Here is a 23,111-nt window from a genome sequence, read left to right on the forward strand (position 1 = left end):
CGTATTCTGATGGAATGACAGAGCTATAAACTATAAAACATAATATTTATCTACCTAATCTTTCATGTTGTAAAGACTAAGGCAAACCAGCTGTTCTCCTGTAGTAGACCTCCACAGCAGAACGTCAAGAAGTAGCAGTTGAAGTCGCGAACGCGCAATATGACGTCGGAATGCAGTTGCCTTCCATCCGTCACTGCTGCTTAAAGTCACTAGTGATGTGTTGAAGACGGAAGAGCTGCACGATGGCGTCTACCTTAGCGGTTCTTCTGCTCCTGTCTGCGTGTTTATTCACGACACCAGTCGGTAAGTCAGCCAACCTGTCATTAAAATCTAAAGAGACACTTTAAACTTGTTTTGGGGCGGTTTACCGATCATATCATCGCAGTAAGAATGTGTCTAATTCCATTATACAAGACTATTGGATGTGATATGAGACACTTTAAACCCCTGTCACCGTCCCGTATATGGGACGCCTACGTTTATTTCACCATATTACAAATAAATCCTTATTTAATCATGACAAACTATATATCGTTGGAAAGGTCTAAGACTCCTAAATAAATATTTTACCACTGTTACAAATTATGTAGGACAAGTAATAGATTAATTTATGATAAGTGTGCACATAAAAAAATAAAAAATCTACATCATTGACAGGAGTTCTGATCTTTGTAACAAAAGACTTCATAAGAAATTATATATCAGTTAAAAACTTAAAATCTCAAAATTCATCTTTTGAAAGCCATTTTAAAATCAGACATTGCATTACCATTGAAAATGTACATTAAAATCAGGTTTTCAAAATGTTTTCGTTCATGAATTATGAAAATGTAAGTTTGAGTAGTGCATTGTCAGGTCTATGTTCAAAAATGGGAGTGACAGTTAAAGGGTCAAACTTGTTTTTGAGCGGTTTTCGATCATATGATCGCAGTAAGCAGTAGGAATGTGCCTAATTCGATTATACAAGACTATTGGATGTGCTAGTCAGGGTTTTAGAGTTTCTATTACTTTAACTTTCTTTCAGTTTAGTTTTCGCTTATACAGCTTATATTATATAGCCTACATCACTTAATGTAACCGTACTTTTTTGAAAACTCACGATGTTAATGTCAAAGTCAGTTCTCTTGATTCTCTTAGATTTATAAAATCATCGGAGGGTCTTTTATAAAATGGGTTGCATTTTTACTGTTCTTTTAGGTGGTGATGACTGTCTGGGCTACTTCAACAGGAATGGGAACTACAGGCCCCCGAAGAACTGCCGTTTGTTCGAGCACTGCTGTGGAACCTGCAATCACAGATACTGCTGCTCGAATGTATTTTATTTGTTTACCCACTATGAACAAAATTTTTGCAGTTTGTAAGTACTTTTAAGTCATTTCTTTATTAATGAAAATGTCCGTTAGACCCAAAGCTTCCTTTTTATACACCCTCATATTATTCCAAACTGGTATGATTATTTTTAACTTCCTGAACACAAAAGGAGAACGTGTGAAGACAACGTGATCGTTTAAATTTCTTTAATTTCCCTCATATTATCCATAACTGTGATCATGATAATTCTGTGAACTGTTAATATCTGTTGTTGATGTAAATCTCAAACTTGAAACCCTATCTTGAAATTTACTTTTCCAATGTTTCCGCTTTGTGTTAGTGTCCCACCCACCATTTCCTACAGAGGTTGTGGTCTTTTCACGAAAATGCAGCTTGCAAAATGCATCTCACGGATTGGTTACGTTTTGAATGACCACTTATTTAAAGAAACAAACACTTTAAGTTGTTGATTTAAAGACAAGGCAAGTAGGGAAGTTTCCCGGATGAGTATGATGCAACTAATATATTTTTGAGGGGGTTAACATGGTGGCACAGACAGGGCATGACCAATTTGGGGGCTGGGAGTAATCCACAAGTTTTCTTACGCCTCATGAAGCATTGCGTCAAAAGTGGGAGTGTCTTCCGGTTCGAAGTAAACAAGCGGGTAGTGATGGGAAGTTCGGATCATTTTACCGACTCGGACCTTTGAATCTGGTTCAGCAAAATGAACGAATCTTTTTTCGAGTCATTTTGTTAATTTCGTTCATTTTAGCAAACTATAGTTAAAATGTTACCTGTTACCTCCCTAACACATCTACTGCTTACACAAACGTTGATCACACTTCAAACAAAACAAAACTATAATGTCATATCACTAGTTAACAGTCATTCAAGATTTTGCGATCCAAACTTGCTAACGATGTGGGAGCACAGCTTTGAACAGTACATGTTGTCCCTGAGCACCGTAACGACATCTCTCATAAAGGTTTGTAACTTTACAAAGCAGACAATGATTCGAAAAACACTCGGACGCAGGTGGATACAAACAAATGTTTTCCATTTTTTAGTGGCAAAGTTTGCAATTAGGGGCCTGGTTTAACCCTTTCACTGGTGAGTTTAAAATATTCTATCTGACCCCCCCAGAGTGAGTTTTTTTTAGGCGACCGTTATTTTAGAACGTTCACTTTGTTGTTTCCATGGCGACGCATCATGATTGACACCGCAGACACTATAGCGCTGTAGGACAGACGTATCGCTTTTATTTCGTTTTTCCTTTTTTATTCAAAATATTCCCACACTTGCTTGCCATGTCTTCAACTATCTGATATTCCGATTCACGAATACGTGTAAGTGAGTGTATTTTGCCGCATTAAAACCTTTATAAATGATCTGGATCGTGATCTATAACGTGAGATGGGCGCCGCCATGTTTGTTCGCGCTGCCATTCAGAGAGTCCTGTCAGCCGGATTTACAGCACGTAAATTCACCAGTTTCTCCCGAAATACATGCAAGTAAGTAGCTGGTGAAGTGGGAAAGGAATGGAGTGAATTATATCATTACTTACATTATGTGTATCTGATATAAATCAAACACGTCGGCAAATTATACTTGAATGGATTGTTATTGTTGCTTCCATAGTCATGCGTGTGTATTTTACAAACTCTAAATGTATTGTTTTACTAGTACTTATGTGTATTTAAATTTCTGAAACCTAAAATAAACGTTAAGTCCTTGAAAACACTGCTCAATTGTGATTATATGACAAGCGGAGCGCGCGTCTCTCTCTGGCTCAGCGCCAGCCAACGCGCGAAAACACAGTTTGAATTTGGCAGTTGCGTGACATCACAAAACGTTCTAAATCCCATATGTGGGACCGTACTCCCAGGGGCACAGAAAATAGAATCCCATATGTGGGACCGTACCGCTCAAAGGGTTAAATCCTGCTTTGATATTATAGGCTATATTTTTAATAATCCAAGCACAAAGCATGTTAACCAGTGTGTTTTCATTAATCCAGTGTGGTTTTATCAAATTAATGAATAATAACTATAGCATTTTGCTATATTGATGCAAAATTGAATTACGTCAGATGGATGGGTTGCAGAAGTTACAAATTTTATTCAGATGTTTTTAGAAATGCAGATGAGTAACACAAATAAATATGACGACATACTGTGGTTTGACACCTCTGGGGCCCATATGATATAGTGTGGTTTGACACCGCTGGGGCTAGACATTCATTTCTTAAATAAATTTAGAGGAGAGTGCCTTGAGATCTTGACACTTATGCATCATTTAGTACTTTTTGTTCCATAAACATCTATATATGTTTGTGAGCTAAATTAGAGACTGTGACAGCATATAATCAGTATTAGTGACAACCGCGAGGTTGTCAACTTGATTTGTAGGTGCATTCGACTTGAAGCGGCGCTGCGCAGAAAGATCCGTGTTTAAAATCAAAATACCTCATGACCTATAGAGCGCAGACAGCTCAAATTGCTCTTGCGGTACTTTAATGTCATACACCGGTCGGTGTGCGCAGCACAACTTCAAGCCTTCTGACTACATAACCAGGGTGATGCACCAGGGCTTTACAGTTCGGCAGGGGCATCGCTAGGGCTAATCATTAGTTTTTACTGATTAGGCTAATCAAAAGTTTTTACTCCAGCCCTGAATGATTTTTTTGTATGGCCCTATGATTTCCACGGAATTTATCAAAGTTCGAATTAATTAAACAAAAGTTTTTACTCCAGCCCTGAATGATTTTTTTGTATGGCCCTATGATTTCCACGGAATTTATCAAAGTTCGAATTAATTAAACAAAAGTTGGTCATTAAACTTAAATCAAGTCGCGATATGGACTAGTATCTGTAAATATTACGCCGCAAAAGACTATTTGAATATGAATCCTGCATGTTCTGCGTGTTTTTTTTTATAAATGTCTTTTTTTTTTATCGTTTTCTACACGTAATACTGACACGCACAGTGATTTCAGCGTCTGCCGTTTCACTAAATGAGGGCATAAATACATTAACATCTCCAGAACTGCTCTGAGAGTCACTTCATGAGCATTTCACTGTTTCATTTGAGTAAAACAAGCGTCAAATATATACACAGAAATTTAAAGGTATTCACGGCAAGTCGGCAACCCGTCAAAATAAAAGATCGATTTAACTTTATTAATCATTCAGTATAATGTACGTGCCTACCAGCGTTGGGGAGTAACTCGTTACATGTAACGGAATTACGTTATTTAATTACAAAATAAATGTAATTGTAATTAGTTATAGTTACTGAGAAAAAACATGCATTGAATTACAGTTATTTTTGAAAAATGTTAATGATTACAAAGGGGGTTACGTCCGAATTTTTTCACACACACACACACACACACACACACACACGTGTGTTTACATGTTTTATGGGGACATTCCATAGGCGTAATGGTTTTTATACTGTACAAACCGTATTTTCTATCACCCTAAACCTACCCTACACCTAAACCTAGCCCTCACAGGAGACTGTGCACACTTCTACTTTCTCAAAAAAACTCAATCTGCATGATTTATAAGCCTGTTTCCTAATGGGGACCTCACAAATGTCCCCACAAGGTCAAAATTTACTGGTATTACTATCCTTGTGGGGACATTTGGTCCCCATAACTTGATAAATACCAGATGCATATACACACACACACACACACACACATACAGATTTAATTGACTTCTCTCTGCTCTAAAATGAGACACCAATGTTTCAGAAGTTTAGGACACAGAATAGGACACACGCTTATTCGATAACTGTTTTATTTCCTATTTGGGTTTATGCATATACTTAAATTTTTAAGATTAATAGTTTTTTTTTCCAAGGCATTGTTAGATGCCAGTGTTTCCTGACGTAACTATGCAAACATTTGATTTCAAAACCAGTATGACAGCTATCTGAATTTAACCTCAGAATGATCTAAAATTATCTAAAAACAAATAAATAAGAGGTGTTAAGTCTAAATTTGTGGTGGTTGTGCTTTAAATTAAATTATTACATGACTCTGTGGAATGCTTGACTTTGATTGGTCAGTCATGACATTCCAAGGTATGTTATTCCCTGATAACAACTGGTAAAAGCTAATAACACAAACTCATCCGGGAAACTTAAGTCAGCGCTATATACTTGATAATTTTTCTTAGTAGAAGCTTTGCATTTGTTTAGCTAATAAAATATTAAATCTCAATTCAGTATTATGTCTACAATTTCTTAATTATGTCATCCTGGTTTACTGTAAGTACTAGTACTTAATTATTTATGTGGTAAAATGTTGTGTAATAAAAGTGGTCAGACTGCACTGTATCCCTAAAATGTCTAGTTTGAATGTGCCACTTGCTAGCAGCTGATTTCTTTCATGGAATATATGTGTTCAAACCCAGCTGGCATTTTAACGTGGAGTCAGCGTTGAATCAACGTCAGGTGTCAGTGTTGGATAACCGTTGGATTTTGTTTAGATTTTGCAAATCGAATCAACGTTGAAATAGCAACGTCATTCCAACGTCACGTTTGTCAACATAGGTGAATTTGCCAACATTGAATCAATATTGATTTTAGTTTCGATTTTGCAAATCCAATCAACGTTAAAATTTCAACGTCACTAAAGTCCTGCTTTTCAACAGTTTATTGATCAGCATTGTTTGGATGTTGGAACATTATTTTTCTACTGATATTCAACAAAATGTTTAAAAGTCATGGTTGTAAAAATAATGTTGATTTGACGTACAACTAAAACATTTATTTTTATTTCTATGTTCCATAGTGAGTTAACAACACCATTTCAACCATTTGGTATTCAACGTTGTTTTGACGTTGAATGAATGTTTTTTCATAAACTGACATTATTTCAACCACATTTAAACGTTTAAGGTCGGTCGAATGCCAGCTGGGAATATTTCAACTCAGATCAGTGTTTCGCGTCTAATTATTTACTTTTGTGGCAAGCAGCTGTGTAATAAATGGGATAATGTACATCCAGCTAGTTGTTATTGCAAAATAAAGATGTATATTATCCCTTACTTATTATAATTTTCTTTTTTTTTTATGATTTATTTTGAATTTTAGACCTTTTACAAACATGAAAAAAGTGACAATACCACAACAAAACAAAACAAAACAAAGAAAAAGAATAAATCAATCAATAAATAAATAAATATATAAATAAATAAAAACAGAAAAATAAACAATTTGCATACACCTACATATGTACAACCATCCTGATACTCAAAATACAGATGAAAAGGGTTACAGGCTGATTAACCGGTAAACATTATATAGAAGGGTTGGCAGGGGTGATCAGTCTAGGTCCAGCTGAAGCGTTTTAACGTAAGTAAGAAAGGGCTTCCAAATTTTAGCAAATGTTCTATTAGGCCCTTGTAAAGAGTGCCTAATCTTCTCTAGTTTCATAAAAAACAGTACGTCCTTCATCCACCGCGTGTGGGAGGGTGGCTGAGGGCTCTTCCAATTTAATAAAATAACACGCCTGGCCAGCAACGTAAGGAAGGCCACCAAGTTTAAAAAATGAGTGGGCAGGGCATAATGAGCAGGTACCACACCAAAGAGGCCAATAATAGGTGATGGTGTTATATCTACAGATGTAATGGCTGAAAGAGAACAAAATACTGACCCCCAAAATGAAGAGAGAGCTGGACAGGTCCAGAACATATGGGTTAGTGTGGCTAAACCTAAGTGACACCTGTCACATTCTGGGTCAATGGATGGATTGATCCGTGCAAGCTTGCATTTTGACCAGTCAACTTTATGAACCACCTTACACTGAATAAGACAATGACGCGCACAAATAGATGAGGAGTGGACCCTGTCTAAAACGGCCTCCCATGTATCCTGCTCTATATCAATATTGAGGTCTGAAGACCAACTTAAGCGCAAACTGTCGACAGGGAGAGGCTGTATAGTGGCAAAGGTGATGATTAACTTAGAGATTGAACCTTTAGCACAGATATCAAGACATAGGATAGAATCAACTACAGAGGGAGGTGGGGCATTGGGAAAATTTGGAAAATTTTTACGAACAAAGTCACGTACTTGTAAATATCTAAAAAAGTGGCTTCTTGGAATATTATACAAAACATTTAGCTGATCAAATGAAGCAAATGTACCATTAATATAAAGATCAGCTACAGTATGGACACCTTGATTCCTCCAAAAGGCATAAGCGCCATCCATAGTAGAAGGAGGAAACAAAGGATTAAAATATATTGGGGAAGACAGAGAGGTAACTTGCAGACCAAAATTACGTAAAAACTGAATCCAAATTTTGAGACTGTTTTTTACTATTATATTATCAGTGTACTTCAATGGGGAAAGCGCGATGGGAAGACATAAAAGAGCTTTCAGCGTGGAGGATTTACAGGAAGTATTCTCAATGCTTAACCAGGCTGGGGCATTGTCCAGATTCATTGAGTTAATCCAGTACAACATGGACCGTGTGTTCGCAGCCCAATAATAAAACAAAAATTTGGAAGGGCCATCCCACCCAAACGCTTGGGCTTCTGCAGAATACTTTTTCGAATCTTTGGAGTCTTGCCATTCCATATGAATTGAGAGATAGAACTATCTAATTTAACAAAAAAAGACTTTGGGATAAAAACAGGGATACACTGAAAGAAATATAAGAATTTAGGGAGCACATTCATCTTCACACAGTTAATTCTGCCTACTAAAGACAATGGAAGAAGAGACCAGCGACAAAAATCCTGTGTGAGACGGCTGACCAACGGAGAAAAATTCTGATTAAATAGCTCTGCAAAACTCTTTGTCACCTGTACACCTAAGTATTTGAAGCTATGTAAAGAGACCTTGAATGGTAAGGAAGACAGTGGGAATTCAGATGCAGCATTATTAACAGGCATTACTTCACTTTTAGTCAAATTTAACTTGTATCCTGAGATTTGACCAAACTCTGACAGCAATGTAAGCACAGAAGAAATAGAGCTGACAGGGTCAGAAACAAACAACAAAAGGTCATCTGCATATAATGACACTTTGTGCTCCACTCCCCCCCTGGAGATACCTAACATCGGACTACCTCTGAGAGCGATAGCTAATGGCTCAATTGCCAGAGCAAACAGCAAAGGGGAGAGCGGGCAACCTTGCCTTGTTCCTCTACTAAGGGGAAAATACTTTGAATAGTGGTTATTTGTGCGTACACAAGCAAGGGGAGAAGTGTACAAAAGCCTAATCCAAGATAGAAAATTATCACCTATTCCAAATTTTTTAGAGTATAAAACAAGAACCCCCACTCAACTCTATCAAATGCCTTTTCGGCATCCATAGAGATGACTAACTCAGGGGTCTTTTTATGGGGAGTAGTGTAAAGGATATTAAAAAGGCATCTGATGTTGTGAAAAGAATGCCTGTTTTTAATAAAACCAGTCTGATCTGGTGAAATAATAGTTGGTAAGAGCGGATCCAAACGACACGCCAGTATCTTAGCAAGCAGCTTTACATCTGCGCACAGTAAAGAAATTGGACGGTAATTGCAGCACTGAAGAGGGTCTTTATCTTTTTTAAGAATTAGTGAAATAGAGGCCTGGCGCAAGGAATGAGGAAGGATACCAGATTTATATGACTCGTTAAACATGTTCAGTAGAAGAGGGGATAATTTATCTGAAAATGTCTTATAGAATTCTGCGGGAAACCCGTCTGGACCTGGACACTTTCCATTCTGAAGTAGGTTCAATGAGGTCTTGATTTCATCTAAAGTAAGAGGTTCATCCAGTTTAGAGGCCATATCAGGATTCATAATAGGAATGACAAGATGGTTAAAAAAGCTTTCAAGGTGCGGTTCTTCAGTGAAACTTTCTGAAGTGTACAAAGTGGTAAAGAAATCCCTAAACTGATCATTAATAAGAAGAGGATTAATTGTGGGACCAGAAGACGTAGAAATTTGAGTAATATGGTTCAGGGCAGAGGTTTGACGTAATTGGTGTGCAAGCAATTTACTTGGTTTGTCACCGAATTCATAATAGTTATAACGACTTTTGTGAAGAGCTTCAATTGCGTCATTCGTTGCTAGCAGGTCAAATTCAGCTTTTGTTGTAAGAATTTTGTTAAACAAATCTGGACTGGGTGAAACAACTACTCTGGATTGAAGCTCAGCCAGAGACCTGATTAAAGAAGCTTTCTGCTCGGCTGCCTTTTTCCTCTGGTATGCTGCATAAGATATAATTTCTCCTCTCAAAAAGGCTTTACATGCTTCCCATATAGTAACAGCTGAAGTGTTGGGGGTGACATTTGTAGAGATAAAAAGGTCAATCCGGTCATTAATAACTCTTACAAAATCTGGGTCATTAAGTAGTAAAGAATTTAGGCGCCAAAAAGACCTGGAAGTTAGCCCACCAGGAAGTGAGAGATCCAGAATAACCACAGCGTGATCAGAAATTACAATAGGATTGTAGGAACAGTCCCGGATAAGTGGAATTAATTTATTATCAAGTAAAAAATAATCAATCCAAGAAAAGGTTTGGTGAACAGGTGAAAAGAAGGAAAACTGTTTTGCACTAGGATTAAAAAAAACGCCAGGCATCAGAAACTGCGTATTGTTCCATAAATAGCTCAATAGTTTTTGAGGATTTAGATATAGCTCGGGGTTTTGAAGAGGAACAATCTAAAAGAGGATCAATACAACAGTTAAAATCGCCACCTAAAATAAGTTGGCTAGAGTTTAAATCAGGGAGGGAGAATAGGAAATTCTTGAAAAAAAACATCATTGTCCCAATTCGGTCCGTATACATTTGCTAGTACCAAATGCAATCCATTAATATGGCCTGATATAATGATGAAGCGTCCATTTGGGTCGGAAATTACCTTAGACATACAAAATGGAACTGACCTATGTATAAGTATTGCCACCCCTCACGACGTACTGGAAAAGGAGGAGTGGTACAGCTGGCCTACCCAGTCCCTTTTAATCTTCGAATGATCAGCAATTGTAAGATGAGTTTCTTGAATAAATGCTATTTTGGAATTTAACTGTTTCAAATGGTTAAGAATTTTATTACGTTTTATCGGTGAATTAAGCCCTTTGACATTCCAGCTGGTAAATCTAATAAAACCACTAGGTGGTGTAACACTGATCACAGGAGGCATAGAATACTAATAGTAAGCATAAAAGCTCTCTGATCAACATTCTTTCCTTTTGATACATAAGAAGGATAAAGAAAACTGAACCCTTTAAATGAGTGTAGGTAAAAGGCAATAATGAATGATTTTTTTTCCAAAGGAAAAAAAAAAAAAAAAAAAAAAGAGGAAAAAGAAAGGGGGAAAAAAAGAAAACCCACATGCATAACTCCCACAAAAGATGTAAAAGATGCAGACAAAAACGTCCACATCATACATCACTTTAGCAATTAAACCAGCAAGCTTCCTGACTGCAATCCCCCCACATTATACCACACAACCTCATAGTTATAATTATACCAAAACTATTAAGAACTCTGAGCAATGTATGAACAGTTTACTTATGAATTAGCAAACAATATGCATAAGTTGGATGCGTTAAACAGAACCTTATAGTGGAAACATGTAAATTAGAACACTGAAAACTGTGTGCCCAGGTACCAAACAATGCAGATAAAATCTACATCCAATCGAGACACCACCCTTAACAAAACGCAGTATCAGAAGGATGCTGTCCAAGAAAATAAATAAACAAACAAAAAGCCTATTTATAAAAGTCAACTAGAGTGAGTGGTGTTGTACTTCAGTTGAAGCTCTTATAAGTCAAAAAATGCGTTTATATAAGAAACCTGATCAAAACACTTTGAAACAAAAACCGTGCGTTTAAGTCATTGAGATGCTTAAGCCACTAGCCACTGTCCAAGGCTTTAAAGCATACTACTTTGCATCTAATCTTCGAACGAAGTTGTTGGCTTCAGTAGCAGACAGCAACTTGGTATCCAGGCTCTCAAACGAGGCTTTAAAGTCCGCGGCAAGGGAGGCTCTGAGTTCCTCATGCAGGGCGCCAATTTCAGCTAGCATAATGCTAGAGCCAGGTGAGGAAGTTGCTTCACGATCTTTTTCCACCTGTTTGCCCTTTCCCTTTGACATAATGTGTGAGAATATAATACTACGAACTATTTAAAAAAAAAAGGGGTGCCCAAAAATTTCTAAAACGATGAGGTTTGTAGAGATGTAATGAAAAGATAAAGGGAGCTGGTTGCACACGCGTCTACTCTGTAGGCGACATAACCGGAAGCTTCTACTTATTATAATTTTAATTCAGTGATAAGGAATTTTGAAAGTCTGACAGTAATCAGTGTTGAGTGGTACTGTAAGGTTAGCTCTGCCTGCTTTAAATGTTTTTAAATGGTTTGCATTTAAAAATATTAGAAATTAAGAAAAGTAATCAAAAAGTAATCAAAAGTAATAAGTTACATTACTTTAATGAAGTAATTGAAAAGTTACACTACTTATTAAATTTTAAATCGAGTAACTTGTAATCTGTAGCCGATTACATTTCCAAAGTAACCTTCCCAACACTGGTGCCTACTACTACTACTACTACTACTACTACTATCAATTAATAAAAATGTGTAAATTTTACTCACACAATATTTCCTCCATGTTTTACATTTTAATAGTAAATCCCCTTTATTTGCCAAAAATAAAATATAATTTTCGTTAAAAGATCAATTAAATCAATATTTTATACCTTCATCTGATAACCAGAAAAATACACAACAGAGAATTCCATAAGGCTATTGTAAAAATAAATAAAAGTTTTTTTATGCATTTAAATAAACAGACATGCTAAAACATATTTGGTAACAATAAAACGTGAAGTGAGAAAAAATAAAACATTTCATGAGGTCCTAAACATGTGTCACGAATCTGGTCGGTGTCTTGCGGTCCGCTCACAGCCAGATGTCGCTCTCACCTTGTCACTACACACAGACTGTTGCTTTTCACCCCGGACTACTACTCCCATCACCCATCGCGCCGATTGCGTAGCCTCCTGTAGCCAATCAGGCGCACTATAAAGCCCCGGACCTTCCCCATGCAAGCCACGGAGTGTTGTTGTGGTGTTATTATTATTGTTAGCGTTTCTTAGTTTCCGAGTTCCTAGTTCCCTGTGTTTAGTTACCTCGCCTGGCTCCCCGTTTTCGACCGTTCGCCGCCTGCCTTTTCGGACTATCGCTCGTCATAAAGGACTATTCTCACGTCTTTCCTGTGATATTCCTGTTTGCCTCTGTTTACCCTGCCTGTACGACCATGTATCTGTCTCGTCCCTATAATAAAAGCTCGCAAGTGGATCCGCTCGCCTCTCGCCTCTCATTCCCCGTTACAGCATGTAATTTTTCTTAACTTTTGATAAATTGATGGTAAACTGAATAAGATTCTTGGTTTTAATTAATTGCACATGATTAATTACATTTTGATTAATAAAATTAAATTTAACCATTAAAAAGAAGACCAGAAAAAATGAAAACAGAATTTGAAAAAATAAATAAATAAATAAATAAAACAGAATTTGGGAAAAAAATAGGGCCCTATTTTAGCATACAACTGTATATTGAGACATACTTTGACTGGTAAGCGCCTGTGAGGCAGATTCTACCAATGAAAACAAAGTCAGCATGCAGAGAGGAAAGTATGCGTTCTGTAGCTGGAAATACAATCATTATTTTGAGTATATTTCTGTCAAAGGAAAGAACATTATTGTGCGTTGTCAGAGGGCAAGAAAACATTTTCAACCGTGAAAAACTCTATATCCATTTTAAAACACCTGAAAGGGCAGCACGGCACATGAAAACTTCTTGAGAATGTACCGGGTGCGGAGAGCAACGCATCAACTTCCATTGTCTTCACAGTCTCTGCCTGCCCGCGCCCGCGCCCACAGCCGCATTCGTCCCGCAGAGATGCGTTGTGCCGTATGCGATAGAATAAAATGATTAATAAAATCTTATGTGAGCATGATGTCAACTCCCACCCACTACCACTAGCCCCTGATGTTTTGGCACTAGCCCCGGATGTTTTAAAATCCTAGAAACGCCCCTGCAATGCGGCAAATGTGTTGAACGTATGAAAAAAATCAGTCCGTGTGTTCAAATTTACCTCAGTAGAACGCGTGCATGGATTTTGCCTGGGTTTGAGTCTGTTTACAAACCTGTTGTCTACTGAGAACATTTTAATGATATTTTTTTTTGCTCCAAATTCATTTAATAACTTAAAAAATAACTTCCTTTCGCGATCTACGTGGTTTAACATCCCAGAATGAGGCAAAATTATTATTTTATATAGTGATAAAAGCTGTTGATTAGCATTGCATTGCATCTATAGTTTATTCATATAAAAATACCTGATGTGGCTTGAAAAACAGAGAGAAACCATTTAGACGCAATCCTACAGATATGTCTCCATGTTTCATCAGTTAAAATGTCTCTGAGTTTTATCCAGCTACGCGAAAGTGTATACCTTTGTCCATATTAGGGATTTCCTGTATAAATTAAGCATTATAGCGGTATAAACGTAAGTCATGGTTGTAATCCGCCATAAAACTAAAACTGCATGAGATTTTCTGACTTTAATAAAAAAAAAAAAAAAAAATCATAATATTATAATAAATCCCTATACCTTTCTAAGCTGGAAAAAAGATGTTTTGACTGCTATGTACATAATATTAATAATATTATAATAATAATATTTATTGCTGTAGTACTTGTAGTACTTAGTTTTATATATGCAATGACGCCCATGATCAGACTCTGATCCAATGTCTAACGCAAAAACGTTTTTTTTTTTTCATCAATCAAAACAATACAAAACAAGCAAAATAGCCTGCATTTCGTATCATTTATGAATATTAGTAGGTCTATAATTATTTTGTTTATGCTCTGTTTATTTTATTTAGTTTTTGTGTATACTTACTTCCAGTCAACTCTGCATTTAATATGCTTTGAAACAGCACTCTGTATACAGCCACCCCCTTTCAGTAATGACCTTCTGTGACTTACTCTCTTTGTGGAGGGTGTCAGTGATTGTCTTCTGGTTCATTGTCATGTCAGTAGTCTTCCCTATTATTGTGGTTTCAAAGGACAAGAGATACCTGGAATTTATTCCGTAGGGATGGACATTTAATGAAACTCAAATGTAAATATTCTAATATTTTGAGATACTGGATTTTTGACTTTCATGAGCTGTAAGCTCTAATCATCAACATTAAAACAAAACAAAAAAAAACTTTAGAAATGTTTTACTTTACATGTAATGAATCTAGAATATATGAATGTTTCAGTTTTTGAAATAAGTTACAAACAAAAAATGAACTTTTTCATGATATTCCAATTATTTGAGATGCACCTGTATAGACTGAATACACTAGAACATGCTAAAGAGTGTTTCTAATGCTCGTTGCTTCATGTTTTTATTTGTCCAACAGCAACAAGGGTGCTGCCATTGGCATGGGAGTAGTGGGTTTTCTGATCTTCGTCACTGTGATCATTGTCATTGTTGTCTGCTGCTACTGGCCCCGCTGCTATATCTATAACAAGTATAGACAACACAGATGTAAGTGTTTTATTGTTAAAAGAAAAGTTTACCAGTAACTGAAAATGTACTCACCCTCAGGCCATTCAAGATGTAGATGAGTTTGTTTCTTCATGGGAACAGATTTGGTGAAATTTAGGATCCCCTGCAGTAAATGGGTGCGGTCAGAATGAGAGTCATAAAAACACTCCAATTTATCAGTTAACATCTTGTGATGCAAAAAGCTGTGTTTGTAAGAAACAAATCCATCGTTATTAGGGATTATTTTATCCAGAAGCGACAGTTTAAAGTTAAAACATCTCAATGATGGATTTGTTTCTTACAAACACACAGCTTTTCACTTCGCTAGACGTTAATTGATTGACTGGAGTGGTGTGGATTACTTGTGGATTATTGTGATGTGTTTATCTGCTGTTTGGACCCTCATTCTGACGGCACCCATTCACTGCAGAGGTGAGCAAGTCATGTAATGTAAAATTTCTGATTCTCTAATAAGCAGAATCACCAAAGGAGAAAACCGAAATTTTTAAGCAACCATTATAGTGGTCAGTGTTTGCATTAGTTAGGCTCTTGACCCTTAAATCATCAATATTAGGTCTTGGCTGCAATTATTGAGTTATAACAGCCAGACCAACAACAAGCAAAAGTCAATAAGATGGCATTGACTGTACTTGACTTAATCATCATATAGTAACTTCAGTATTTGACATAGAATTTCCTTACAGATTACAAAAAAAACTGTGAACAAAAGATCAATCAGTTTTGCCATAATCAGACAGATGATAAAATTTTTTTAATCTTAATTTAGACACACGGACATGAAGAATCTGTGTGAGAATCACAACAACAGTAACCATCAAAAAGTGTGTTGTAGCCAATCAGAACTCATCCATGACTCCCATCATGCATTGTGGCATGAATAAATTATGAGAGTTCAGAGTTGATCTGTTTATCTGAATATGCCGTTTGTCACCATTGTTGAGATTCATGGGCTGGTTCTTGATGTCTATGTGTGCCTAGTCTTTCCAAAATGTATAGGAAGTGCTGGATCTTTTGTGGATTGTCAAGGCTATTACAATAAGCAAAAAAAAAACAAAAAACCTAACTTAGAGATTAGACTCTAGATGATTTATGTCAAACAATGAATATGTTAAAACATAATCACCTGCTGACTTAAGCTTTTGGATTGTCTGGCTGTTTCAACTCAAATACAGCAGCAAAACAAAATCGAGTATTACAGATTTAAGGGTGAAGAGCGTAACTAATGCAAACATTGACCACTATAAAGGTTGCTTAAAAATTTTGCTTTTCTCCTTTGGTGATTCTGCTTATTAACATCAGGTGTCTTCAATAATGATCAATCATCACTTTGTTAATCACCTAATTATCTCATTACCTTCAACACTGCTTCAGTTAACTTTAACACTGCTTCAGTGTTTATATGTGTCCACACTCAGAGTGTTAAATGAACACTGGGGATTTTGCTGTGTATGGTACATCTGATGGTTCTACACAGAACCATTTGACAAAGGTGCCATAAAAGTGGTTCCCCAATAATTACGAGCCAAAGAACCACTTTTAATGCTATATAGCACCATTTGTTTTTAGAGTGTACTGAAGAACTTTGCTCCCTCCCACCGGGCTCGTGTGTGTCGGTAAAGAAGGAAAGCAGTAGTTTAAAGGGCTCTAAACGATCCCAGTCGAGGAAGAAGGGTCTTATCTAGCGCAACAATCAGCCATTTTTTTTTTTCGAAAAATAAAAATGTGTATACATTTTAAGCACAAAAGCTTACACAGTTTGTGTAATGTGAATGTGATGAGAGGGCGACATCTGGTGGTGAGCGAACCGAAGGTCACCGGCCAGATTTGTGACACCCAGAGCCTGTGCTACACCAGCACAGGCTCTGTATTAAAATGTAAACAAATTTTTATTTTCTGGAAAAAAAAAAACTAAAAACAAAAATACAAAAAAAGACAGATCGTTTCACTAGATAAGACCCTTCTTCCTCGGCTGGGATCGTTTAGAGCCCTTTGAAGCTGCATTTAAACTACATTTTGGAAGTTCAAAATCTGGGCACCAATGAAGTCCATTATATGGAGAAAAATCTTGAAATGCTTTCCTCAAAAAACACAATTTCTTCACAACTGCAGACAGAAATACACAAACATCTTGGATGATCAGGGGGTGAGTAATTTTTTTGTTCTGAAAGTGCATTTCTCCTTTAAAATCTACACTTCAATTTCTTCTTGATTGTTTTATTGTAATTCTATTCTGGTGGCATACAGAGCCAAAATTTCTTAAATTGTGCCCGTGTCCAAATATATAATCAACGTGACTGTATATTAATTATACATATTTTATACAAAACGTTTGTCTTTTAAAAAGATTTGTGATATATTTTAGGAACAAATCACAAACAAACTCTGATTGTATTGGTTAATGTTTAGATTTAGCCTACATATTTAACAAGTTTGACTTCAACAATTGTTTTTTTTCTTTTTGTTTTCGTGCGTGCATGCGGTTGATGACAGGAAAAAGATGTTACACATAAAAGGTGTCTTTGGTTAGACGCACACGTGCCGATTTGGTAATAGTGTTGGCATCAAGAGTACAACGTACAAAGAGGAAGAGCTGCACGATGGCATCTACCTTAGAGGTTCTTCTGCTCCTTTCTGCAGGTTTATTCACGGTAAAAGCAGGGCTGCGTTCTCCGAAACTACCTTAACGCTACGTCGTTCTTAAGTTGTACCTTAAGAAGTACCTTATCGTTAATACGTGTTTTCCGAAACCTTCTTAGTTAAGTATACCTTCTGTAAGTCATACGTTCGTAAGGTTGGTCTGGAGCGCTCTTAGCTATACCTTATCGCTGCTGACGGTTCATACCATAGTGGCCACCACTACGCAAAAAGCTTTTTTTACATCGCAGTTTAATTACACATAGAAAATTTTATATGAACATTTAATATAAAATCTGATTTAGTATTAAAATTACATTTTTACTTTACTTTAAAATTTTACACATACAATACTTAAGTTGTTATAGCCTACACCCAGTGTATGGAAGTGTTTTCATTAATAAAGTTTCCATACACTAATGGTTGTTAGCTTTTTTTAATTACTATCCTAAGGCACATCAGCTGGCGAACCATTTGACAGAAAAGGCTTAGGAGTCTATATAAAGAAAGATGAGTTTACACAAATTTTATAGCTATGGCAGCGAGACAGCGAGTACTTGTTTTAAATCAAAGACGGCGCCGTCCGCGGAGCCAGTTAGTGTATGTCAACTACTTTATAAGAGAACACTTTAGTCCACTGACTACCATGTCAGAAGAGACCACTGTAAAAAAAAATTGCATGCCACGGGAGCAAATTCTGCAGCTCTTGCATCTTGTTGGCCCAAATTTGTCAAGACAAACTCGACGGAGCTACCCCCTCAGCCGCGAAATTCAGCTGCTGGCGGCTCTTCGTTTTTATGCCGTGGGGAGTTTTCTGGAGGTTGTTGGGGATGGATATGGGCTGAGTAAGACCTTAGTGTGGCTGTGCGTTCACTCAGTCACAAACGTACTGCTTCGCCACGCCACTGATTACATACGTATGCCTTTCACAATGCACGAAGTGATGGAGACACATCAAGGCTTCCATGCCTTCGCCACGCCACTGATTACATACGTATGCCTTTCACAATGCACGAAGTGATGGAGACACACACACTTATGGCCGTGAGGGTTTGCACACTTGCTAAATTATAAACACATACTCATATTTATTTCTGCATGTACATATTTCAATGAGCCCCGATAAATGCAGTTTGTACAATTTCTAAAACGCTTCTTTATAAAGAACATTGTTTTCTCAATACTTTACCTATACCGCTGTGAAGGAAAGAGCGCACAATCGATCATCGAGGCATCGATATCAACCTATTCAGCACCTCCACCATGGACAGCACCTGCTAAGATCGAACTTAAGAAGGTTTACCTTAAGCAACATCCTAAGGTATAGTTCGGAGAACACACGTAGGAAATGTATACCTGTAGTTAAGGTGTACCTTTTGAGTCACGTTATCGGAGAATGCAGCCCAGGTAAGTTTGTCAACCCGTTACAAAAACCTAAAGAAACACTTTAAACTTGTTTTTGGGCAGTTTACCAATGGCTAAAAATAATTTATTTAGCACTTGAGAGCATGTTAAAAAAAATCACGATGTTCTTGTTGTAAAGATGAGCCAGGATGACGCAGAGGATCCGGAGGGCCAAGGCAGAGCAGATGTCTCCTGGGACTGAAGCGGAAGTGGGGATCTGGAAGGCCGCAGTGGAGCTGGAGCAACAGAGGACCAAGGTGGAGCCGGAGGGAAGGAGGAGCCTGACAGAGCCAGGGGGATGAGGTGTAGCTGGAGGAGTGGAGTCCTGAGGCGGCAGATGTTCGATGACTGACCAAGGTGCCAGAGGGATGAGGAAGCCCAGCAGAGCTGGTGGACTGATGTGCCACGGTGGAGATGAGGGAGCTAGGAGCTATGGTGGACCCGCTGGGTTGATGGGCCGAGTCAGAGTCTGGGACTCAGAGGCCGAAAGCATTGACAAAGGATCCTCCAGCCACAACGCAGATGGAGACTGGCAGACGTGTGGCGATCCCACCGCACAGATGGTGGGCTGAGGGTGAGCAGAGGGGCTGCCAGGAAACAGGGGAAAGACCTCCATGGTCGTTGTAGTACAAGCAGACATTACGGGGCAGATTGGCAATTCACAAACAACGTCCTTGGCCGAAACAGGACAGGCAAAGGGTGCTTCTCAATTTACCTCCTCGTTTTCTCACTCCTCCATCCCCCATCCTATGACCCGGAAACCGATCGAGCTCAGCCTTCTTGTAGGACCTCTCAATTCTTCAACTGCACCATGAGGAGGTGAGGATCGAGGAGTGAGAAAGCTTCCTGAGGAGTCCTGAGTTAGATGTATCCTATGTGGAAGTCTTAAAAAACCTAACGCACATATAAATTCACCTCCCCCTTCACATCTGTCGTAATACTTTACATTTATATTTTAAATTTTACATGTTCTTGCATCCTTCCGTCATATCCTAATTGGGGTGGAGCTAAGATGCAAGTAAAGGAAAAGGAAGATGCACAAATAAGAAATGAGAAGCACCCAGAGAATTCAGGGCAGACAGGCAGTTCTGAAGATGGTGATAAAAGAATGGGCATGTCAGCATATAAATCCAAATCAAAGTTTATTATGTCCTCAGAGGCCCGTGGAAGCTCACCCTCAGCAGTGGTGCCGGCTTTCCTCCAAGCCCTTACACTCCCTAGCTTCATCCGCCGGCACAAGCTCAGTTAACGGCTCTCCCACCTGGACAGATGAATCAGGCTCAGGCTCCAGGGTGATCCTTGGCTCTGTCGCTCTCTCTGACGATGGCTCATTGGTCGCTGCGGGCTTTGGCTCTCTGTCTGCGGTGGGCTGGGCTCTGGGACTGGAGTGGGGTTGGTGAGATCCTCTTCGAGGCAGACGACGAATGAGTTGCAATTCGCCAGCACCCACTGTACAAAGGCAAAGAATTCCTCCCGAGGTCGATCTCCGGAGAACTGCACTCTGTACATGGCGTTAAGGCTGGCATGGTAGAACACACAGAACCAAATTATATGGGTAGCTTGTGATGTTGGCAATCTCCAGAACAATCACCATATGGACCTTGAGAGGAAGGTCCCTCTGCTGTAGCAGGAGGAGGATAAACTATTTGTAGGTCGGTAATTCTGTAACACCACTGCTGCTAGGAAGACGCAGGCATGACAAAGATTATATAAACAAATACTTTTGCTGGTAATCCACAATATGAAGAGTGTCTAACACACAGGATAAACATCAATAACAACCAACAAACTAAGAATGAACAGATATGAAATTAAATGCACAGGCAAATTAAGATAATTAATAAGACACAGGTGAATCAAATGATATAATCAAGGGGGAAACATAAACTAGGTCAAGGAACACATGGAATGAAAACACAACGACAAAGACCATAAGTGTGACAATTGCTTTCTACAGTAAAAAAGGTCCTGTCTGAATCAGGAGAGAAATATGCACAGATCAAGCACCGCTTACAAGCGAAAAGAGTTCAAAACGGTTCTAAAGAAATATGTTGGTGGATTTTGAAGTGAGAGATAACAGGAGATGGAGGAAGTGTTATTATGGATTTACGTTAAAAAAAAAAAAAAAGTATTTTTAGATAGATTTGTTCCTTACAAACATACTGCCTTTCGCTTCACTGCAGGTTAATTGATGGACTGGAGTGGTGTGGATTACTTGTGAATTATTGTGATGTTTTTATCAGTTGTTTGGACTCTCATTCTGACGGCACCCATTCACTACAGAGGATTCATTGGTGAGCAAGTGATGTAATGCAAAGGTAAATGTAAAATCTCTTAGACAGCCTGTTGGTGAACAAATGTTCAGCACATTTTCATTTTTTGGGTGAACTGTTCCATTAATGGGGTTTATACATAATTTAGGGGGCTAATCAAATTGAATTATAAATTGATTTCTGTCTTGTTTTGTTCCCTCAGCGGTGGCAGCAACGCAAGTAACTACAGTCACAAATACAAATTTAATTCAGCAGCAGTCTGCAATGCAGGCGGCCCAGTACTCACAATACCAACCAGTGCCGGCGCAACCGGGTTATGATGGTCAGCCAATGCAGATGAAACCATACAATGGACAGCCATGTGCACCAGGACCCCCACCCTCATATCAAGTGGCCCGTAAGAACACCTAGTACTCAACAGACTGAAACCATGTAGTAGTTTTTTCTGTGAAATTAACTAGTTTTTTCCCCATTTCCAGCTGGTCCTGGATATCCCACTAGTCAGAGTGCATATGATGGAGGCCAGGCTATGTACCCCATGTAACCGCCTGCCCAGTCATGTGTGGCTAATGTGCCTTCAGAGACATCGAGTCAGCCGGCCTGCAACCCTACTTACGTGCAGTCACCAAACACTGGTTACTAAACCACAACCATCTGTCAAATAAGTCACTGCTGGATTGTGGAGGTTGACGCACTTTCGCGAGGCAGTAAGAATGTGTCTAATTCAATTACATGAGACTACTGGATGTGCAGTAGTCTTTTAGAGTTTTTAGAGTTTTTATTACTTTCACTTTCCTTCAGTTTCGTTTTCGCTCTTTGACACACAGTAACAATACTTCTGGGAATTGTAAATAAAACATAGATTGCTACAGTAAGTTTTAGAAGAAAATACCATTTCAGTCTTTCTGCTTTAAACAAGCAGTGAGTGAAAACTGTTTCTATACAATATTTCTTAAAATGCAGTTTTAGTTTTAATGTTTTCTACTTTCAGGATTATTCTAGTATTGTTATTTTTGAACTTTACTGATACGCAAAAAAAAATATATATATAGATTTGGTTTATGTAAATTTGTTACTGAGTTGTTGATATTTCATACAACAGTGTAATACTCACAAAATTATAAATGTATTTGTTTTTACTTTTTAAATAGCAGGAACGAAAAACAATGAAAAACATTGAGCGTCACAAAATTTTCACAATTATTTTGTGACTCCCACTGACTTTCTATACCAACTTTTAAACACAGAATGGCTGTTAAGGTAGTAAAAAGGGTTACCTTTGTTAAGCATTAGGAAACCACTGTCTTCGCAGATCCTTTTCAGATTTTATTATTTTGTTTCAGGTGACATGATGCAGCCTGTTTGTTAATTGTCTTTACATTTTGTAAATGTTTTTAACTTGTTTTATTTTTATTTTTTTATGTGTGTAAGAAGAGAAAATTGGGAGCTAAAAAGGGCTTATAGGAGAACACCAAAGATGTGAAACTCAAAGAGTTTGGATTTTTATGCAATGTTTGATGAACTTCAGAACTTGAATGTACAGATCCCCCTATGGTGAAATAAAAAAAAAAAAAGAATCAATCTCTAATGTTTGTCTTTTTACTCTTTTATCTGAGCTTTATTTAATCAGGCAAGTCAATTAATAACAAGTTCTTATTTTCAATTACAGCAAATAAATATTTTACAATTCTGTGTACAGGTTTTTTACTCATACTTTGATAGATTGGTAGAGACAGATTATTTTTATTGAAGTGATGCTTTACTATATTATAGTAATTTGATATACCTCAGTACTGAATGATTACCATATTTTGCGCTTGAAATGGCTGCAAATTTTTTTTTCAGCTGAGGAGGCACCAGAGAAAGGAGTGGTAGAAGGGAGAGGATTTTTCCCAC

General features: G+C 37.8%; 1 pseudogene; it reads left to right on the forward strand.

The window, feature by feature from the left end:
- Nucleotides 1–230: 230 nt before the first annotated feature.
- On the forward strand, nt 231–21,858 carry LOC127153402 (protein shisa-4-like; annotated as a pseudogene).
- The last annotated feature ends 1,253 nt before the right edge of the window (nt 21,859–23,111 follow it).

Source organism: Labeo rohita, chromosome 22, assembly GCF_022985175.1.
Source record: "Labeo rohita strain BAU-BD-2019 chromosome 22, IGBB_LRoh.1.0, whole genome shotgun sequence".
In the NCBI taxonomy this organism is placed as follows: Eukaryota; Metazoa; Chordata; class Actinopteri; order Cypriniformes; family Cyprinidae; genus Labeo; species Labeo rohita.